At 46.3% G+C, this 17,720-nt stretch overlaps 1 protein-coding gene across 2 annotated transcripts in view; it reads left to right on the top strand.

The window, feature by feature from the left end:
* Positions 1-17,720, top strand: part of ADCY1 (adenylate cyclase 1) — a 743,884-nt gene that overhangs the window by 632,903 nt on the left and 93,261 nt on the right. The gene's annotated exons all lie outside the window — the stretch shown is intronic.

Raw genomic sequence — 17,720 nt, 5'->3', positions numbered from 1 at the left:
ACAGCGGCTGATACAATATATCGCTATATCAAAGAAAGCAGAGTTCAGCTCTACTCCAACATTCTGTGCAGCTGCAAGCGGTGGTGATTATAAACTGGACAGCATATCATACCCTTGATGGTTTTTAATACTTTTGAAGTGATTCATCACCACCCTCCTTTATAAATACAATGAGTACTGACCTAATACAGAATTTCTACTTGCTATATTCTCCTGATTTGGTACATATTCAGATGTCACTCACCTTCAGTGCTTTTTGAGCAATACCTTTATCTATGATTTTTTAATCCTATTTTAGCAACCTGTGGTAGTTGCTAGGTCTTGAAGCAGCTGGGAGAATTGTTCTATTATCTCCATTATAAAAATTTAATCAACCAAGCGTCAGTGCAATTGGTCTTTTTTGCCGTAAAATTGAAAGTGACCACATAAATGTGACAAAATCCATTTGGATTGGGTTTCAAACTCAACCATGGCTTAGAAATTGTCAATCAGCTGCTGGGGGTATAGTGGGCTGTAAAAAAATGTAAACTATGATGAGCTAATCACGTCTCTCCCTATTGTGCCCTATTGAATTTTCGAGCTATATTTTATACAAAAATATTACCTGTCTGCAATTGTGTAGCTGGGCTCTGATTCATGCTACCCCCGTGTGCAGCATGAATCAGCTGACAAGTTTCTTTTAAGGGATTTTAGAGCCTATTGGCCTAATTCATTAAAGTTTTTACACCAATATTTGTGGCTGTACTAAAATTTTGTGACCTCTAGCATTCTATAGCCATTTTTATCCAGCTCTAACAAAGTGGGTGGAGCTGGAGCGTGATACCGCCACTTGTCAAATTCATGACAAGCGACAGCATTTGTTACTCAACAAATCCAAGGATTGGAGTGGGATTTTTGGTGAGGTGCACACAGGTGTACGCCGCTCGTCCGATGCTCCTGATTCATGAAGAAGCATTTGCCTCTTTGTGAATCAGGAGCGAATGACTTCAGCACATCTCTTCATCAAGACTGGCATGAACAACACCAGATTTGATTAAACCATTCCTATGTACTTGCTTTTGATGACTCTGTTGTGTCCACTTTTGCCCTTACCTATTCTTGAAAAGAAAGTCTTTGGACATGCCCCTCCATGGATTTCATTACTGATTTTTCACCCTATTTTTGGAAGACAGTAATCTAGGATGTATATGATCAGTTCAGCAATCTCATTTTATTGTAAAAACTACATAATCCCAAGACTTTGTTAAAGCTTTAATTGAACATGTTGTAAGATTGCAATGTGTTCCAGGAAATATTATTTCGGAATCTTTTAACTAGTTTATTTCAACATTGTGGAAAGCCTTTTGCACAATTATTAACACTGAGTTAGCTTTTGAACCAGCTTACCATCAGGAGACCAATTAGCAAACTGAACGATTTATATTTCTGATTATTATTCTAATTGATTATTTTATCTGTTGCTTGCTAAATGTATTCATCTTTTGATTTTTTTTCTGTTACTGACACTCCTGAGGCATGGAAAACTGTTGATAGATTAAATATCATGTGGTCTGAGGTGCAAGAGAATCTGAAACATAGTGTAAACAGAAGGCCTCTGCAGGTACACAAAAAGGACTTGTGGGCCTGTTTTCCAAGTTGTAGTTGTCAACTAAAAACATCAAACTATAAGTGCCATGTCCCGATTTGGGTTTATATGAAATCATTAAAATTTTAAATCCCATGGCTTTTAGATTACAACTTCTTACAGTTCCACCTTTAGGATTCAACATATCTTTCACAAGTCCCTGCTGGAATCTAAGGGGTAATGTTTCTCCTTGTGGAGAGTGACATGCCTGCCATGTCAGTGTAAAGAGACTCATATGCCATGCAATGCTCCTCTGGGAAATTAAATATTCAAATTGCATTTTCAGAGAGGAAAACCACTTGAACTCGAACTCTAGATTCTGGTTTGGCTTTTATTATAAGTCATATGGCAAGTCTTATTAAAGGGTCGATAGTGACCTTTAGGATTGCTACTTCCAATAGGTGGCACTAGAGTTCTAGTTCTCTTCCTCACTAAGAGGCAATTTGCACAAATCCCTGCTAAAAGTGTATCATATTCCTGTACATCTCCTTCAGTGATATATAGAGAAAATCTGAAATGTAGAGGTTGAGAAAATATTTAATTCTCCTTTTGTTAGCATAGTGAAAGCATCTGGTACATTAAAGTTACTACACATCAAATTTCTTCATAAATCTAACACTCAATATAAAGATGTCCCCCATAAAAGAGGGATACTGCAATATACTTAACCATCACACTCTAGGGGCAGGCTAGACCACTGTCAAATGTCACCTCTCTGTTCCTGCAAGTGGTGCTGAAAATGGGGAAGGGTGGTGGTTCTTCTCATGCTACTGTAGGTGCCCTAGAAACTCTGCAGTCACTGCTGGCAATTCTTCTGGAGCCGAAGTGCACTCCCCATCTTACAAAGTTTTTACATTTATAAAAGTAGTAAAAATAGATTTTTAAAAATAATTTAGCAATATCTTATTCATATGTATTGAGAGGGGGTTAATAGTACATTGACCTGTGTATCTGTCCAGACTTTGTTCCACTTTTTTTTCCTGTCACAGGTCATTCACCATGACAAGGCTGAACACAGCAACAAGACAAATGTTCTACTGCTCAGCAATGTCTCTCTCAGGCAAAGATTTCAAAGTAGACTAGGCTTCCAGCATGTGCTGTTCAAGCTCTTTTTAAGAAGCAACAAGAAATAAGCATTGTTAAGGACCATAGATGCCGTGGTTGGCCAAGGAAACTTAGTGCAGCAGATGAAAGACACAACACACTGACTCTCCTTTCAAAACCAGAAGATATCCAGAAGTGTCTTCAGCTCGGAACTATGAAGGTCTGATGAAGGCACCAGTGCAGTGCTGAAATGCACAGCCTCAATAAAGTGACCATACTTCTACTCATGAGTAGTGTTGAGCCACCCCCGTAGTGTTCGAGTTCGGTTCGGTTCGTCGAACACCCGTGTGTTCGCCGAACTGTTCGTCGAACTGTTCGTCGAACACCTTCGAACACCGTTAAAACCAATGGCAGGCAAACAAAAACACATAGAAACACATAGAAAACACCTGACAAAAGCTGACAAACTGCTCAGAAGACATAACTAACACATGGAAAAGTGACAAGTACATATAGTCATGCGAAAATAAAAGAGGTGGAGGAGTAAAAGGAGGGGGAGACACAGATATAGGCATGTCATGCCCTTCTAAAATCCAAAAAGTGAGAAGCCGACACGGCCAGTCCGCTCCTGCCCGTGCCACCTCCGTGTCGCCGGGTTTGTGCCAGAGCCGCGGTGAACCCTGATGGCCAGCCCCCCTCTCCCAATACTGGTGCCTGTCCGCTGGTGGGTCGAGCGAGCCCCCCTGTGGTGGAGGCAGCTCTAAGCTTTTTAATTTAAATTGTCTCTCTAATTTGAATGAATACACTTTAAATCCATTTACAAGGATCTATTGGAGGGCAAGTCTCATAACAGCAGCCGCGTAATTCCAGCTCCAGTAGCATCCACTAAAGCTGCTGCAGTTAAAAAGCTTTTATAAGGATCGAGCTCGGCTGTCCACCGCAAGGCATCCTACTGCCAGTCCCAGCCCCTATGCCTTGGGGTGCCTCCTGATGCTCTTCACTAAGTATCCCATGGTCCCGAAGCATTTTCTTTGAAAAAATTAAGTGTCTAAACTACAGGTGGTGTAGCTTCTTGCTTAACAGCCGGGATAATCCGCTGACTAGCAGACACTGCTACTAGGCACAAAGTATTTCCTGGGCTAGATGCAGTTAAAAATTTGTAATTAGATACTCTCGTTGGATGCTGAGAAAGCATTCCATAGAGTCTCCTGGCACGCCAAATATGATTCTCTTAAAAAGCTTGGGGTAGGGGTCTAGGGGACCCTTTTATAGCCAAAATCACGGCCCTGTATCACAATACGTCACCTAGGCTGAAGATAAATGGAACTGTAGCACCCTGAGGGCTCGGTTGCTACAGACGTATTGCACCTCACCCAGAGGTGTGATATCTCACTCTCAGGTAAGGATGGAGTATGGATCAGGACCTGACACCTGCATGCATTACACCACATTGCCGTGGGGCAGGGCGACCAATATGCCCCTGAGATGGGCACGACAGTCCCTGTCCCTGGCTGGAGTGGGGGGAGGGAACACTGAGGAAGGGGAACCCGGTAGTGCAGGAGCAGGGAGGAAGCAGTTCCTGGGTGCATTGAGAAGGGAGTATAAAAGGTGGGCACCATCTTAGTTCAGTGCAGAGAAGTCTGAGCAGAAGTGGCAGGGAGCAGGGGCTCTGCATGAGCTCTGCTCTGGAGGCGGGCCTAGTAACAGAGGCCCAGGCCTGGAAGAGGGAGAAGGAAGGAAGAGGAGCGGAGAAGGCTCCAGGAACGAGGAATGAAGGGATCCCAGGGGTGCGGACGGGCGAGTCGCCACCGCACGCCCGAATCCACCTGCGTGGAGGGGTCAGGCCAAAGGGGGAGACCGGTCCCCGAACTAGTGGAGGCAGGAAACGACCCTCAGCTAGAAACCGGAGGCTCTGACATTTTATGTGGCGCAGCCCCTCGCTACACCCGCTAGGAAGGCACCACATAGGGTCAGGGAAACTGGCGCCAAGTTTACCAAGAGGAGGCCCGAGGCAGCCGGACAGAAGTGTTGGTAAGAAAGGCCAGACAAAGGACACACAAAGGGGGTCCTGTGAAGTGCTCCAAAGTTATCTGGGAGTTGTCTGAGCCCCTCACCTGGTGAGCACAGTACGACGTGGGCAGCCGTTACCTGCAGACGTGGTCTGGATAATAAGAACTGTGAGTAAAGGCCCTGAACTGCATCACTGACCCCTTGTCATTACTGCTGCTGCCCTGCACCATCACCCCCATCCTCCGCATACACTGCCCTGAGGCTATACTCCTCCCGTGGGGAGTTATGCTACGCTCTGCTGCACCCACAACACCAGCCTCAGCGGTCTGCCCTGTAGCGGCGGTTCACTCTGACCGCAATCCACGGGTGACGTAGTCGTACGTTTAAACATCAAAACCACATAAATAGTTCCGCCACTGGTTTGACCGCCCTGAGCCACGGAACCGGGTCGCCGCCACGAAGACTAAAACCACCAGCATCCACCAAAAAGGGTCCGGCTCCGGGTGTCCCAAGGCCCAGGGGGTGCGTCAGAACATTTTCATCACCTTTCACAATCACCAATGGGACAAGGCAGGGATGTCCTCTGTCCCCTCTCTTATACATCCTAGTGACGGAGCACCTGCTCTCATCAATTCGCCATAACCCCAATATTAGGTGGATTGAGGTGGGAGGCACCGAGTACAAGTGCTCTCTATTTGCTGATGATGTCCTAGTATATATCACTCAATCACATATATCCATCCATGCTGTTATGGCTGAAATAGATCACTTTGTTACATGGTCAAATTTTAAAATCAATGCAGCGAAGTCTGAGGCCCTCGATGTCTCCCTCCCCAAATCCATATAGGATTCCATCCAGTCCAACTTTCCCTTTGCCTGTCCCTCACAGGTATCAAATACTTAGGAATTTCTATTCATAGAGACCTCTCCCATCTATGTTATCTTAATTTTGGGCCCTTTATTGAACAACTCCATACAGACCACGGTTGGCAAGTTAGAACTGTAAGATTCACTACGTGAACCGCTGGTGTTTTGTGGAAAAGCACATGTACACTGCGTTCCAAATTATTATGCAAAAAGTGTTTAGGAGTGATAAGGGAAGAATTTGTTTGTTTGTCAGTTAAACTCATTGATGGTGATGGGTGTCAGGGCTCTTTATATCACTGTAAGCAATTGCAGACACCTGTGCTAATTAGTTTGGCAGGTGTGTCCAATGAAAGGCAAGACTACTTAAGAAGGCTCTCTCACATTATTAAGCAGCCTATATTTTCTGCCAAAATGGGAAAGAAAAAGGATGTGTCGGCTGCTGAGAAGCAACAAATTGTGGAGTGTTTAGGTCAAAGCATGACTACAATCAACATTGTGCAATGATCAGGATGAAGTGTCTTGGCAATCAGGAAGTATGTAGCTGATTCACAGTACACACGTGTGCGTGCTGATAAGGGCAAATTGAGGACTCTTTCCTACAGGCAATTACGTCAGGTTGAAAGAGCAGCGGCAAAAAAGCCTTGTCATAGCAGCAGACAAGTTTTTGAAGCTGCTTGTGCCTCCAACGTCCCCCGAACAACAAGATGCAGGGTCCTTCAGAGGTTTGCAGCTGTGCATACGCCATCCTGTCGACCTCCTCTATCCACTTCACACAAGCAGAAACGGCTCCAGTGGGCCAAACATTACATGAAGACTGATTTCAAAACAGTTTTGTTCACGGATGAGTGCCGTGCAGCGCTCGATGGTCCAGATGGATGGAGTGGAGGATGGCTGGTTGATGGACACCCCACGCAAACACGGCTACAGCGCCAACAAGGAGGAGGTGGAGTAATGTTTTGGGCTGGAATCATGGGGAGAGAGATTGTCGGCCCCTTTAGGATCCCTGAAGGCGCTAAAGATGAACTCCATAATGTATGTGGATTTTCTCAAACAGCACTTCCTGCCATGGTTCAAGAAGAAGAACCGTGTATTTCACAGCAAGATCATTTTTCTGCATGATAATGCACCATCTCATGCTGCACATAAAACATCTGCATCTCTGGCTGATATGGGCATAAAAGGGGACAAACTTATGGTGTGACCCCCATGCTCCCCTGACCTCTACCCCATTCAGAACCTTTGGAGCATCATTAAAAGGAGTGTCTATGATGGCGGGAGGCAGTTCACATCTAAGCAACAGCTCTGGGAGGGTATTCTGTCCTCATGCAAAACAATTGAAGCAGAAACCATCCAAAACCTGACAAATTCAATGGACGAGAGAGTTCAGAAGCTCCTTTCGAACAAGGGGTCCTATGTGAAAATGTAACATCACCTAGAATAAAGTTTTGAGTTGAAAACTGTTTGATTTCAGTTTCTAACAACCTGCTAATGCTTATAATTTCAAAAATGACCATTTTTTTGGTCTTTATTAAAATGAAAAGGTTGATCGAAAAGTTTGGGGGATCTAAGAGTGTGGCAACCCAGTAGTCATGATTACTTTGAATTCTGACAATATGAGGGTCATGCTGCAGGTAGTGCAGCAAGAAGGCACTTATGTGTCTTGCGCATCTCGGAGCCCCAAAATTATTTTCCGGGCTAGATGCAGCTAAAAATTATTTTTAATTTTAAATCTGGTGAAGCTTTAGTATAGATGGCCTAATAGGATCAGTGCTGCACACTGCTACAAAGCCCAAATTATTTTCCAGTCAAGATACAGATAAACATGATTAGTAATTTGAAAGCTTAAAACGGTTGGTAGGGTGATTTTAACCAATCATCAAGCTTTTACTCTCCCCAGGATGACACAGGGGTAGAAAAGTCGTTTCGGATCCATGATTTGTTCATCTTTATGAACGTGAGTCTGTCTACATTATCAGTGGAGAGCCGCGTGCGCTTATCTGTCAGCACACCACCAGCAGCGCTGAACACACGTTCAGACAGAACGCTGGCTGCGGGGCATGACAAGATCTCCAAGGCGTAAGTGGCTAGCTCCGGCCATTTATCCAGATTGGAAGCCCAAAAAGAGCAAGGGTCCAGTGACACAGTCGTGGCTTCAATGTTTACTTGGAGATACTCCTGTACCATCGTCTCTAGGCGTTGACTATGTGTCAGACTTCTTGTCTCCTGTGGCCTTGCAAAGGATGGGCTAAAAAAGTGGTGAAATGATTCCGCAAAATTGATGTTACCAGCAGATACTGTGGTTCTGTTACGGTTTGAGTGCTGAACACTTGACGGTCCCACGGTTGGCAAGTTGGAACTGTGAGATTCACTACGTGCACCACTGGTATTTTGTGGAAAAGCACATGTAAGATTCTGCAACAGTCTCTGCTGATACTCCTGCATGCGTGCATCCCTTTCTATGGCAGAAATAATTTCTGCAAATTTACTTTTGTACCGGGGATCTAACAGTGTGGCAACCCAGTAGTCAGGATTATTTCTAATTCTCACAGTTCGAGGGTCATGTTGCAGGTAGTGCAGCAAGAAGGCACTCATGTGTGTTGCGCATCCAGGAGCACCAAGTCCCTGTTGTGTTGGTGGCGAGGTAACAATCATGCTTCCTTCCTCTGTCCTCTCCCCCCAACCTCGCACAACAGAAATGTGATCAAGGTCTCCCTCATCTGATGAGTCTTCCATCAGTTCGTCCTCCACTTCTTCCTGGGCTCCTGCACCTTCCTCACTAGTTTGGCTGCTACCATGCGCCCTGGTAAAACCATCTCCCCCACCCTCACATGCCTGCCGCCTTGGTGCTGCCGACCGTCTGGACCTTGCAGATGTTAGCCCTTCCGCATACAACTCCTCGTCCTCTACTTCCTCCACATCCTCTTGTGCCACCACCTGACTCCGAATTCTGTTTAACATGTGCTCCAGCATGTAAATCACCGGAATAGTCATGCTGATAATGGCATCGTCAGCACTAAACATCTTCGTCGCCATTTCAAAACTGTGCAGAAGGGTGCATAGGTCCCTGATCTGAGACCACTCCTCCAGCGTGATTTGCCCCACCTCTGAATCTCGTTGGCCCAGGCTATACGTCAGAACGTATTGCACCAGGGCTTGTCGGTGCTGCCACAGTCGCTGCAACATGTGCAGAGTTGAATTCCACCGGGTAGGCACATCGCATTTTAGCCAGTGAAGTGGCAGGCCCAACGACTTCTGTAGAGATGTAAGTCGCTGAGCTGCGGGATGCGAACGGCGGAAGTGAGCACACAGCGACCGTGCCCTCTGCAGAAGGCCATCTAGTCTGGGATAGTGGGCTAAAAATTGCTGGACAACCAGGTTCAACACGTGAGCCATACAAGGCACGTGTGTGACATTGCCCCGGCGAAGGGCCGCACCCAGGTTTGCAGCATTGTCGCACACGGCCTTCCCTGGTTTCAGGTCCAGTGGAGACAACCATTCATGAAATTGGTTCTCCAGAGCTGACCACAACTCCTCAGCTGTGTGACTCACATTTCCCAGACATTTCAATGTAAAAACCGCCTGATGACGTTGAGCCCTACTGCCAGCATAGTAAGGAGGTGTGCAGGATCCCTTCTGCGCAGTTAGAAAGCTTGTGGCATGACCAGACAGGCTTTGGGTGCAGGTGGAAGACCGAGAGGAGGTTGAGGAGGCAGAAGCAGTGGAGGAACTTTGACATAAAGAGGTTTGACGCACAACTCGTGGGGACGGCAAGACTTGGACAGCAGCCCCTTGTCCTGCTGTCACCATAGTTACCCAGTGCCCAGTCAGCGACATGTAACGCCCCTGTCCATGCCTACTCGTCCAAGTGTCTGTGGTGAAATGCACCCTGTCACACACAGAGTTTCTCAAAGAAGCGGTGATGTTGTGTGCGACATGCTGGTGGAGGGCAGGCACACCTTTCTTTGAGAAGTAGTGCCGACTGGGCATCTGGTACTGGGGCACTGCGACGGACATAAGGTCTCGAAAATCCTCTGTGTCCACCAGGCGGAAAGGCAGCATTTCTGTAGCCAAGAGCTTGCAGATGGTGAAATTCAACCTCTTAGCTTTCTCATGGCTAGGAGGAAATGGTCTTTTACTTGTCCACATCTGAGGGACCGAGGGCTGGCTATTGTGCTTAGACGGGGTTGATAAAGGTGTCCCCGGCAAACTGCCGGTCTGTGAGGAAGATGCAGGCGGACATGTTAGGTTGCCTTGATCCAAAGGTGGTGCTATCGATGTCGGACAGCGCTCAACACCAGCTGGTGTTCCCACCTCCAAAGAAAATGATGACCTGCCAATCACGCTGGCTGTTGCGGGTAAAGAGGTGGCAGGTCTGCGCCCCAAAACAGGTGTGACTGCTGTCCCCCCAGTCACAGAGGATGAAGAGGCCGCGGATGCACAAGATATGGCAGACGGTGGTTGGCCCGGCCGGCTAGGCCGCATTGTAGCACACTGAGCTTCCCACTGCAACTTATGCTTCATGTCCATGTGCCGGTTCATGCATGAAGTACTCAAACTATGTATTTTTTGGCCTCTACTTAGCTTTTGCTGACAAATGTTACAGATAACACGAGTTGGGTCATCTTTATCGATCTAAAAAAATGCCCAGGCTATGCAAGGCTTAGCACCCATGCAACCTGAAGAGCCACCACGACTTGTGGTGAGAGGCAGAGTTGTGTTTGAGGATGCAGTTGTTGACGTGCTTCCAGTACTACGTCTCTGTCCAGGAAGGCGCAACCTGACCTCGTCGTCACTAGCATCTTCCTCCACCTCCTCTGCTGACCTCATCTCTTGGCTGACTGTGGGTTGACAGTAAGTGGGATCTCCAACCTCATCATCATCACCCTGTGCGTTATCACACCCGTCGTCCTCAGAGCCAACCTGTTCCTGCCCTGACAAAAAACTAAAGTTGTCGCTCCAATCAGGTATTTGAGTCTTATCATCGTCTTCCTCATTGTCTCCACCAACAGGAGTTACAGTTTGGGAATGAGGGTCTACATTATGGTCAGAACCTTCTGCGTCTGGTCCTGGATCCGACTCATAAAGATTCTGGGCATCAGTGCAGATCATTTCCTCGTCTGGATTCACAGAAGCGCTGGAGTCGACCTCTGATTCCCAGGCTATAGTATGAGTAAACAGCTCTGCAGACTCAACCATCTGTTCTACCTCATACTCAGACGGGCAGCTGGAGATTTGGGAGCTGTGAGGAAGCAAGTGCGATTGGGGTGACACCTTTGAGGACTGGAGTATTTGTGATGTTGAAGTTGATGTGGAGGAGAGCCCACTTAAAGGAGCACTTGATATCCGTTGAAGCACCTGCTGTTTTTGTGCCTCATCTGGAATTTGTAGCGATTGACGTGGCCGTAAGAAAGGGATCTTATCACATTGTTCGCTAAAAGAAGTAGACATTTTAGTTTGCCTGGAAGATGGTCTTTCTTCTGCAGATGTTACTGTTGCTTTAACACCTACCCCACGGACACAACCTTTTTTCCCCTTCCCAACACGCCTATTCCCCTTTCCACCAGCAGCAGGCCTTTTTCCACTCATTTTAGTGGTTAACTAATTCACAACTCTGGAGTTGTTTGCACAAAAAAACAATGGATGGTAACCGAGCAGAGCTGAGTGGCCAAACTGTGGTATTAGGCCAAAACTATTGGCTGGGTTAGATGCAGAAAAAAATTATATTCAATTTGCAACCTGATGGAGGTCAGTATAGATGGACTAATACAACAAGTCCCACACACAGCTAGAAGCCCAATATTTTTTCAGAGGTAGATGCAGAAAAAAATATATTCAGTTTGCAACCTGATGGAGGTCAGTATAGATGGACTAATACAACAAGTCCCACACACAGCTAGAAGCCCAATACTTTTTCAGAGGTAGATGCAGAAAAAAATATATTCAGTTTGCAACCTGATGGAGGTCAGTATAGATGGACTAACAGAGAAAGTCCCACACACTACTAGAAGGCCAAATATTTTTTCAGAGCTAGATGCAGAAAAAAATTATATTCAGTTTTCAACCTGATGGAGGTCTGTATAGATGGATTAATAGAACAAGACCCACACACAGCTAGAAGCCCAATATTTTTTCAGAGGTAGATGCAGAAAAAAATATATTCAGTTTGCAACCTGATGGAGGTCAGTATAGATGGACTAATACAACAAGTCCCACACACAGCTAGAAGCCCAATATTTTTTCAGAGGTAGATGCAGAAAAAAATATATTCAGTTTGCAACCTGATGGAGGTCAGTATAGGTGGACTAATAGAACAAGTCCCACACACTGCTAGAAGGCCAAATATTTTTTCAGAGCTAGATGCAGAAAAATATTAGATTCAGTTTGCAACCTGATGGAGGTCAGTATAGATGGACTAATAGAATGATGCTATGCCCAAAAGATTTTACTTCACTAGGTGCAGTAAAAAAATTGGTATTCTATACACAGGTGGTATATCTTGCAACACAGATAGGCTACTCCACTGACTAACACACTCTGCAATAGGCCAAAAAGGATTAGCTTTGCTAGATTCAGCCAAATGCTGTGAAAAAAACTTGCACAGCACTGGCACAGGCCTGCCTGGCAAAAACTGATAGGAACTGATGTAACCTAGTCCTGAAAAGGACTCCAATTACAATTAGTCTTTACTCCCACAACCTATCTATTTAAGAGCACAGACCTGCCTGATAAAAGTCGTAGGAAATGGTCAGGATTACTGGTGTTCTCAAGGCTGAGAAGTTCAGGCAGATACTTTTTCATCATGCAATACCAATAGGGAGGCATCTGACTGCAGCAGGATAACGACCCTAAACATATAGCCAATGTTATTAAGAGCAATCTTCAGTGTAATGAAGAATAAGGTGTCCTGAAAGTTACTGTATGACCCACAAAGAGACCTGATCGCAATATCATTAAGTCTATATGGGATGAGATAGAAGAATTTGCACAAGCCTAAACCCAGAGAAGATCTTTGGTTCTGAAAGAAGTTTGAAATAACCTCCCTGAGGTGTTCCATGAAAAGCTATGCAAGTGTGCTTAGAAGAATTGTTGCTGTTTTGAATCAAAGGGTCATCACTAGTGTTGAGCATTCCGATACTGAAATATCGGGTATCGGCCGATATTCGCGGTATCGGAATTCCGATACTTAATTCCGATACTTTTACAATATCGAATACCGGAATCGGAAGTTCCCATAATGCCTGCGCTCTGCAGTGTCTCTGAAGGATGACAAGCTGGATGGCAGCGCTCAGCTGCGATCCAGCCTGTCATCAGAATGCCATCCCAGCGTGGGAGAATTCTCCTGATTGTTTAAAAGCCGGCGCGCGGTAAAAAGCCGCCGGCTTTTAAACAATCACACAGCCCCATACTGCTTCCCCGCAGCCTCCCACCCCGATCCTCCGCTCCCCTCGCCACCTCCCATCACGATCGTAAGTTAGGACCAGGCGGGGAGCGCAGCACCAAGGAGCGGGGAGCGAAGGAACCGGGCGGGGAAGCCAGCAGTGAAAAGACTTCACCGCCGGCTTTCCCGTTCTGTGCTGCGCTTTCCCGCCGGTTATTTCAAATGAACAGCTGAGGTATCAGGTGATGCCGATCAGCTGTTCATTTGAAGTAGCCGCGGTGCCCTCAGAGGGTTCATGTGAGTTCATGCTTGACTGCATGAACTGAAATGAAATTTCCCACGGTCGCACAGGTCAGCCACACCTCCCAGACCGGTCATGCTTGGTGTGTGTGCGCGAGTGTGTGCGGGTGTGCGCGGTGTCTGTGCGAGTGTCTGCGGGTGTGTGCGGTGTCTGCGGGTGTGTGCGATGTCTGCGGGTGTGCGCGATGTCTGCGGGTGTGCGCGGTGTCTGTGCGATGTCTGGGGGTGTGTGCGTGCAGGCAGACATAGGCCGATGTGACACTACTACTCCCATCGGCCTATGTCTGTCCCCCGTCCACTCGTGCCAGCAGGATCAGCTCGATGGGAGCAGTAGTTCCCATCAGCCTGATCCTGCTATTTAAATTGCCCTACTGTGTCCCCAATAAATTTTAAATACATGTCATTGGTGGTCAGTGGTTACCTACAATAAATTAGTTCATACATTACCTGTCCCCGCCGATCGCCACCTAAAATAAACTAAAAAATAAAAAACTACACCTACAGTCATGGCCAAAAGTTTTGAGAATGACACCAAAATTATATTTTCACATGATCTGCTGGCCTCTGGTTTTTATTAGTGTTTGTCTGATGTTTATATCACATACAGAAATATAATTGCAATCATATTATGAGTACCAATAGGTTATATTGACAGTTAGAATGAGTTAATGCAGCAAGTCAATATTTGCAGTGTTGCCCCTTCTTCTTCAAGACCTCTGTAATTCTCCCTGGCATGCTCTCAATCAACTTTTGGACCAAATCCTGACTGATAGCAGTCCATTCTTGCATAATCAATGCTTACATTTTGCCAGAATTTGTTGGTTTTTGTTTGTCCACCGGTCTCTTGATGATTGACCACAAGTTCTCAATGGGATTAAGATCTGGGGAGTTTCCAGGCCATGGACCCAAAATCTCTATGTTTTGTTCCATGAGCCATTTAGTTATCACCTTTGCTTTATGGCAAGGTGCTCCATCATGCTGGAAAAGGCATTGTTGGGCGCCAAACTGCTCTTGGACGGTTGGGAGAAGTTGCTCTTGGAGGACATTCTGGTACCATTCTTTATTCATGGCTGTGTTTTTAGGCAAGACTGTGAGTGAGCTGATTCCCTTGGCTGAGAAGCAACCCCACACATGAATGGTTTCAGGATGCTTTACAGTTGGCATGAGACAAGACTGGTGGTAGCGCTCACCTCTTCTTCTCCGAATAAGCTGTTTTCCAGATGTCCCAAACAATCGAAAAGGGGATTCATCAGAGAAAATGACTTTGCCCCAGTCCTCAGCAGTCCACTCCCTGTACCTTTTGAGGAATATCAGTCGGTCCCTGATGTTTTTTCTGGAGAGAAGTGGCTTCTTTGCTGCCCTCCTTGAAACCAGCCCTTGCTCAAAGAGTCTCCGCCTCACAGTGCGTGCAGAAGCACTCACACCAGCCTGCTGCCATTCCTGAGCAAGCTCGGCACTGCTGGTAGTCCGATCCCGCAGCTGAAACAGTTTTAAGATACGGTTCTGGCGCTTGCTGGTCTTTCTTGGGCGCCCTGGAGCCTTTTTGACAACAATGGAAGCTCTCTCCTTGAAGTTCTTGATGATGCGATAGATTGTTGACTGAGGTGCAATCTTTGTAGCTGCGATACTCTTCCCTGTTCGGCCATTTTTGTGCAGTGCAATGATGGCTGCACGTGTTTCTTTAGAGATAACCATGGTTAACTGAAGAGAAACAATGATACCAAGAACCAGCCTCCTTTTAAAGTGTCCAGTGATGTCAGTCTTACTTAATCATGACTGATTGATCGCCAGTCCTGTCCTCATCAACACCCACACCAGTGTTAATGGATCAATCACTAAAACGATGTTAGCTGCTCCTTTTAAGGCAGGACTGCAATGATGTTGAAATGTGTTTTGGGGGTTAAAGTTCATTTTATGGGCAAATATTGACTTTGCAAGTACAGTAATCGCTGTTAAGCTGATCACTCTTTGACATTCAGGAGTATATGCAAATTGCCATTACAAAAAATGAAGCAGTAAACTTTGGAAAAATTACTATTTGTCTCATTCTCAATACTTTTGGCCATGACTGTATACTCACCTAGACACCTAATTCCCCGAAGCCATCGATCTCCTGTAATAAAATATAAAATAATAAACCACAACCTTATCCTTACCCCACCGTAGTAGTCCACGAGTGTCCCACGATGATCTCCAGTTCAGAGCGGCCACATAGAATGTGACCGCTCTGAACCGCTGCCGCCGCTAGAATGATGGGGCCGTAAAGCAGCCCCGTCATTGCATAAGCGGGTTCACCGGAGTTCAGGCAGCGCTGCTCCGGTTAGCTGCTTTACGGCCCTGCTGTATCGCGAGAAATTCCCACGGTACCGCAGTGCCGTAAAGGAGGTCTCCGGAGCAGCGCTGACTGAATGCACTCCAGTGACCTCAGTCAGTGGCTCCCGCTGCCGGGAGCGGACGTGTTCCCGGCAGTGTGAGCTTACAGCAGCCATGCACAGCTGTCACCATCTCCAGATGTGACAGCTGTGCATGGGAGATCAGCGCAGGAACGTGGACAGGTAACTATTTTTTTTTAGTAAACTAAGAATTAAATAAAATGGTGTGTTTTATTTCAAATAAATTATTTTTTTCTGGGTGTAGTGTGTTTTTTTATTTTTAACACTTTGTAGGTTAGTAATGGGGGTGTCTTATAGACGCCCATCATTACTAACCTGGGCTTCATGGCAGCTGGCGCTGACATGAACCCCAGCCCCATTACCCCCTGCCACCGCACCAGGGCAGCGTGGAAGAGCGAGGCTAAGTGCCAGAATTGGCGCATCCTATGGATGCGCCATTTCTGGGGCGGCTGACGGCTGGTGTTTCTAGCCTGGGAGGGGGCCAATATTCATGGCACCCTTCCTGGGCTATTCATATCAGCCCCCAGCTGTCTGCCTAGCCTTTGCTAGCTATTAAAATAGGGGGGACCCCACGTCATTTTTTTTGGGGGGGTCCCCCATTTTAATAGCTAGTAAAGGCTAGGTATTCAGCTGGGGGCTGATATTAGTAGTCTGGGAAGCTCCGTGGGTATTACCCCCTTCCCAGGCTTCAAACATCTGCCCCAGCCGTCTGCTTAACCTCCGCTAGAGACTAAAATTATGGGGCATCCCACGCCAATTTTTTTTTAAAATAAATCCTTTATTTTAACACTAAATGACATTTGAGGAGTTAATAAAGATGCAGTCCCTAAATTATTATTTATTTTTTAATTAATTTTTCCCAAAAATTTTGACGTGGGATTTACCATATTTTTGTATGCCAGCCAGGTACAGCATCCAGCTTCTATGAACGCGCCATTTTCTGGGGTGGCTGCGGACTGCAATTTGCAGTGGGGGGGAGGCCCAGAAAGCTTGGGTCTCCCTGTGCTGCAGATTCCATCCCCCAGCTGCCTAGTTGTACCTGGCTGGACACAAAAATAGGGAGAAGCCCCACGTATTTTTTTTTTTAAATTATTTCATGAAATATTTTTTTTGAAAAAGGGCTTCCCGATATTGTTGTGTCCAACCAGGTACAAATAGGCAGCTGGTGGTTGGGGGCAGCCCGTTCCTGCCTGCTGTACCTGGCTGGACACAAATATAGTGCGAAGCCCCACGTCAATTTTTTTTTAATTATTTCAGGAAATTCATGAAATAATTAAAAAAAAATTGACGTGGGGCTTCGCACTATATTTGTGTCCAGCCAGGTACAGCAGGCAGGAACGGACTGCCCCCAACCACCAGCTGCCTATTTGTACCTGGCCGGACACAACAATATAGGGAAGCCCTTTTTTTCTTAATTTTTTCATGAATTTCATGAAATAATTAAAAAAAAAATACGTGGAGCTTCGCCCTATTTTTGTGTCCAGCCAGGTACAACTAGGCAGCTGGGGGCTGGAATCTGCAGCGCAGGGAGGCCCAAACTTTCTGGGCCCCACCCGCTGCAAATTGCAGTCCGCAGCCGCCCCGGAAAATGGCGCGTTCATAGAAGTGCCATCTTCTGGCGCTGTACCCAACTCATCCAGGGCCCTGGTGCGGTGGCTCACTGGGTAATAAAGGGGTTAAGGCCAGCTTGGCATTATCAGCTGGCCCTAAGCCCGAAATTCATGGGGTCACACCAATATTAGACATGACCACCATGAATTTCTAGTAAAGTATTTAAAAAAAACACAACACCCAGAATAAAGTCCTTTAATTGAAATAAAGACACAATTCTTTATTGTTCTAAATTAAACCATACTTACCATCACGCCCATTCCAGCTGAAGCCAACGATCTCCTCCAATAAAAGAAAAATAATAAACCAACCTCATCCTTACCTTTCCATGGTTCCCACGACAGCTTCAGCTCTGCTACATCGAGATGACAGGCTGGACCGCAGCAGAACGCTGCCATCCAGCCTGTCATCCCGCAGACACTGAGAAGCGCAGGCATGCTTGCGCTCCTCAGTGTCTCTCTGTGACGTCATCCAGATGAGCCGAGTTCATGTC

Source organism: Phyllobates terribilis, unplaced genomic scaffold (assembly GCF_046119375.1).
Source record: "Phyllobates terribilis strain yellow unplaced genomic scaffold, ASM4611937v1 Scaffold_4__5_contigs__length_816908805, whole genome shotgun sequence".
Classification (NCBI taxonomy): Eukaryota; Metazoa; Chordata; class Amphibia; order Anura; family Dendrobatidae; genus Phyllobates; species Phyllobates terribilis.
The sequence above is the reverse complement of the archived record's forward strand: the minus strand, read 5'-3'. Positions and strand labels throughout refer to the sequence as shown.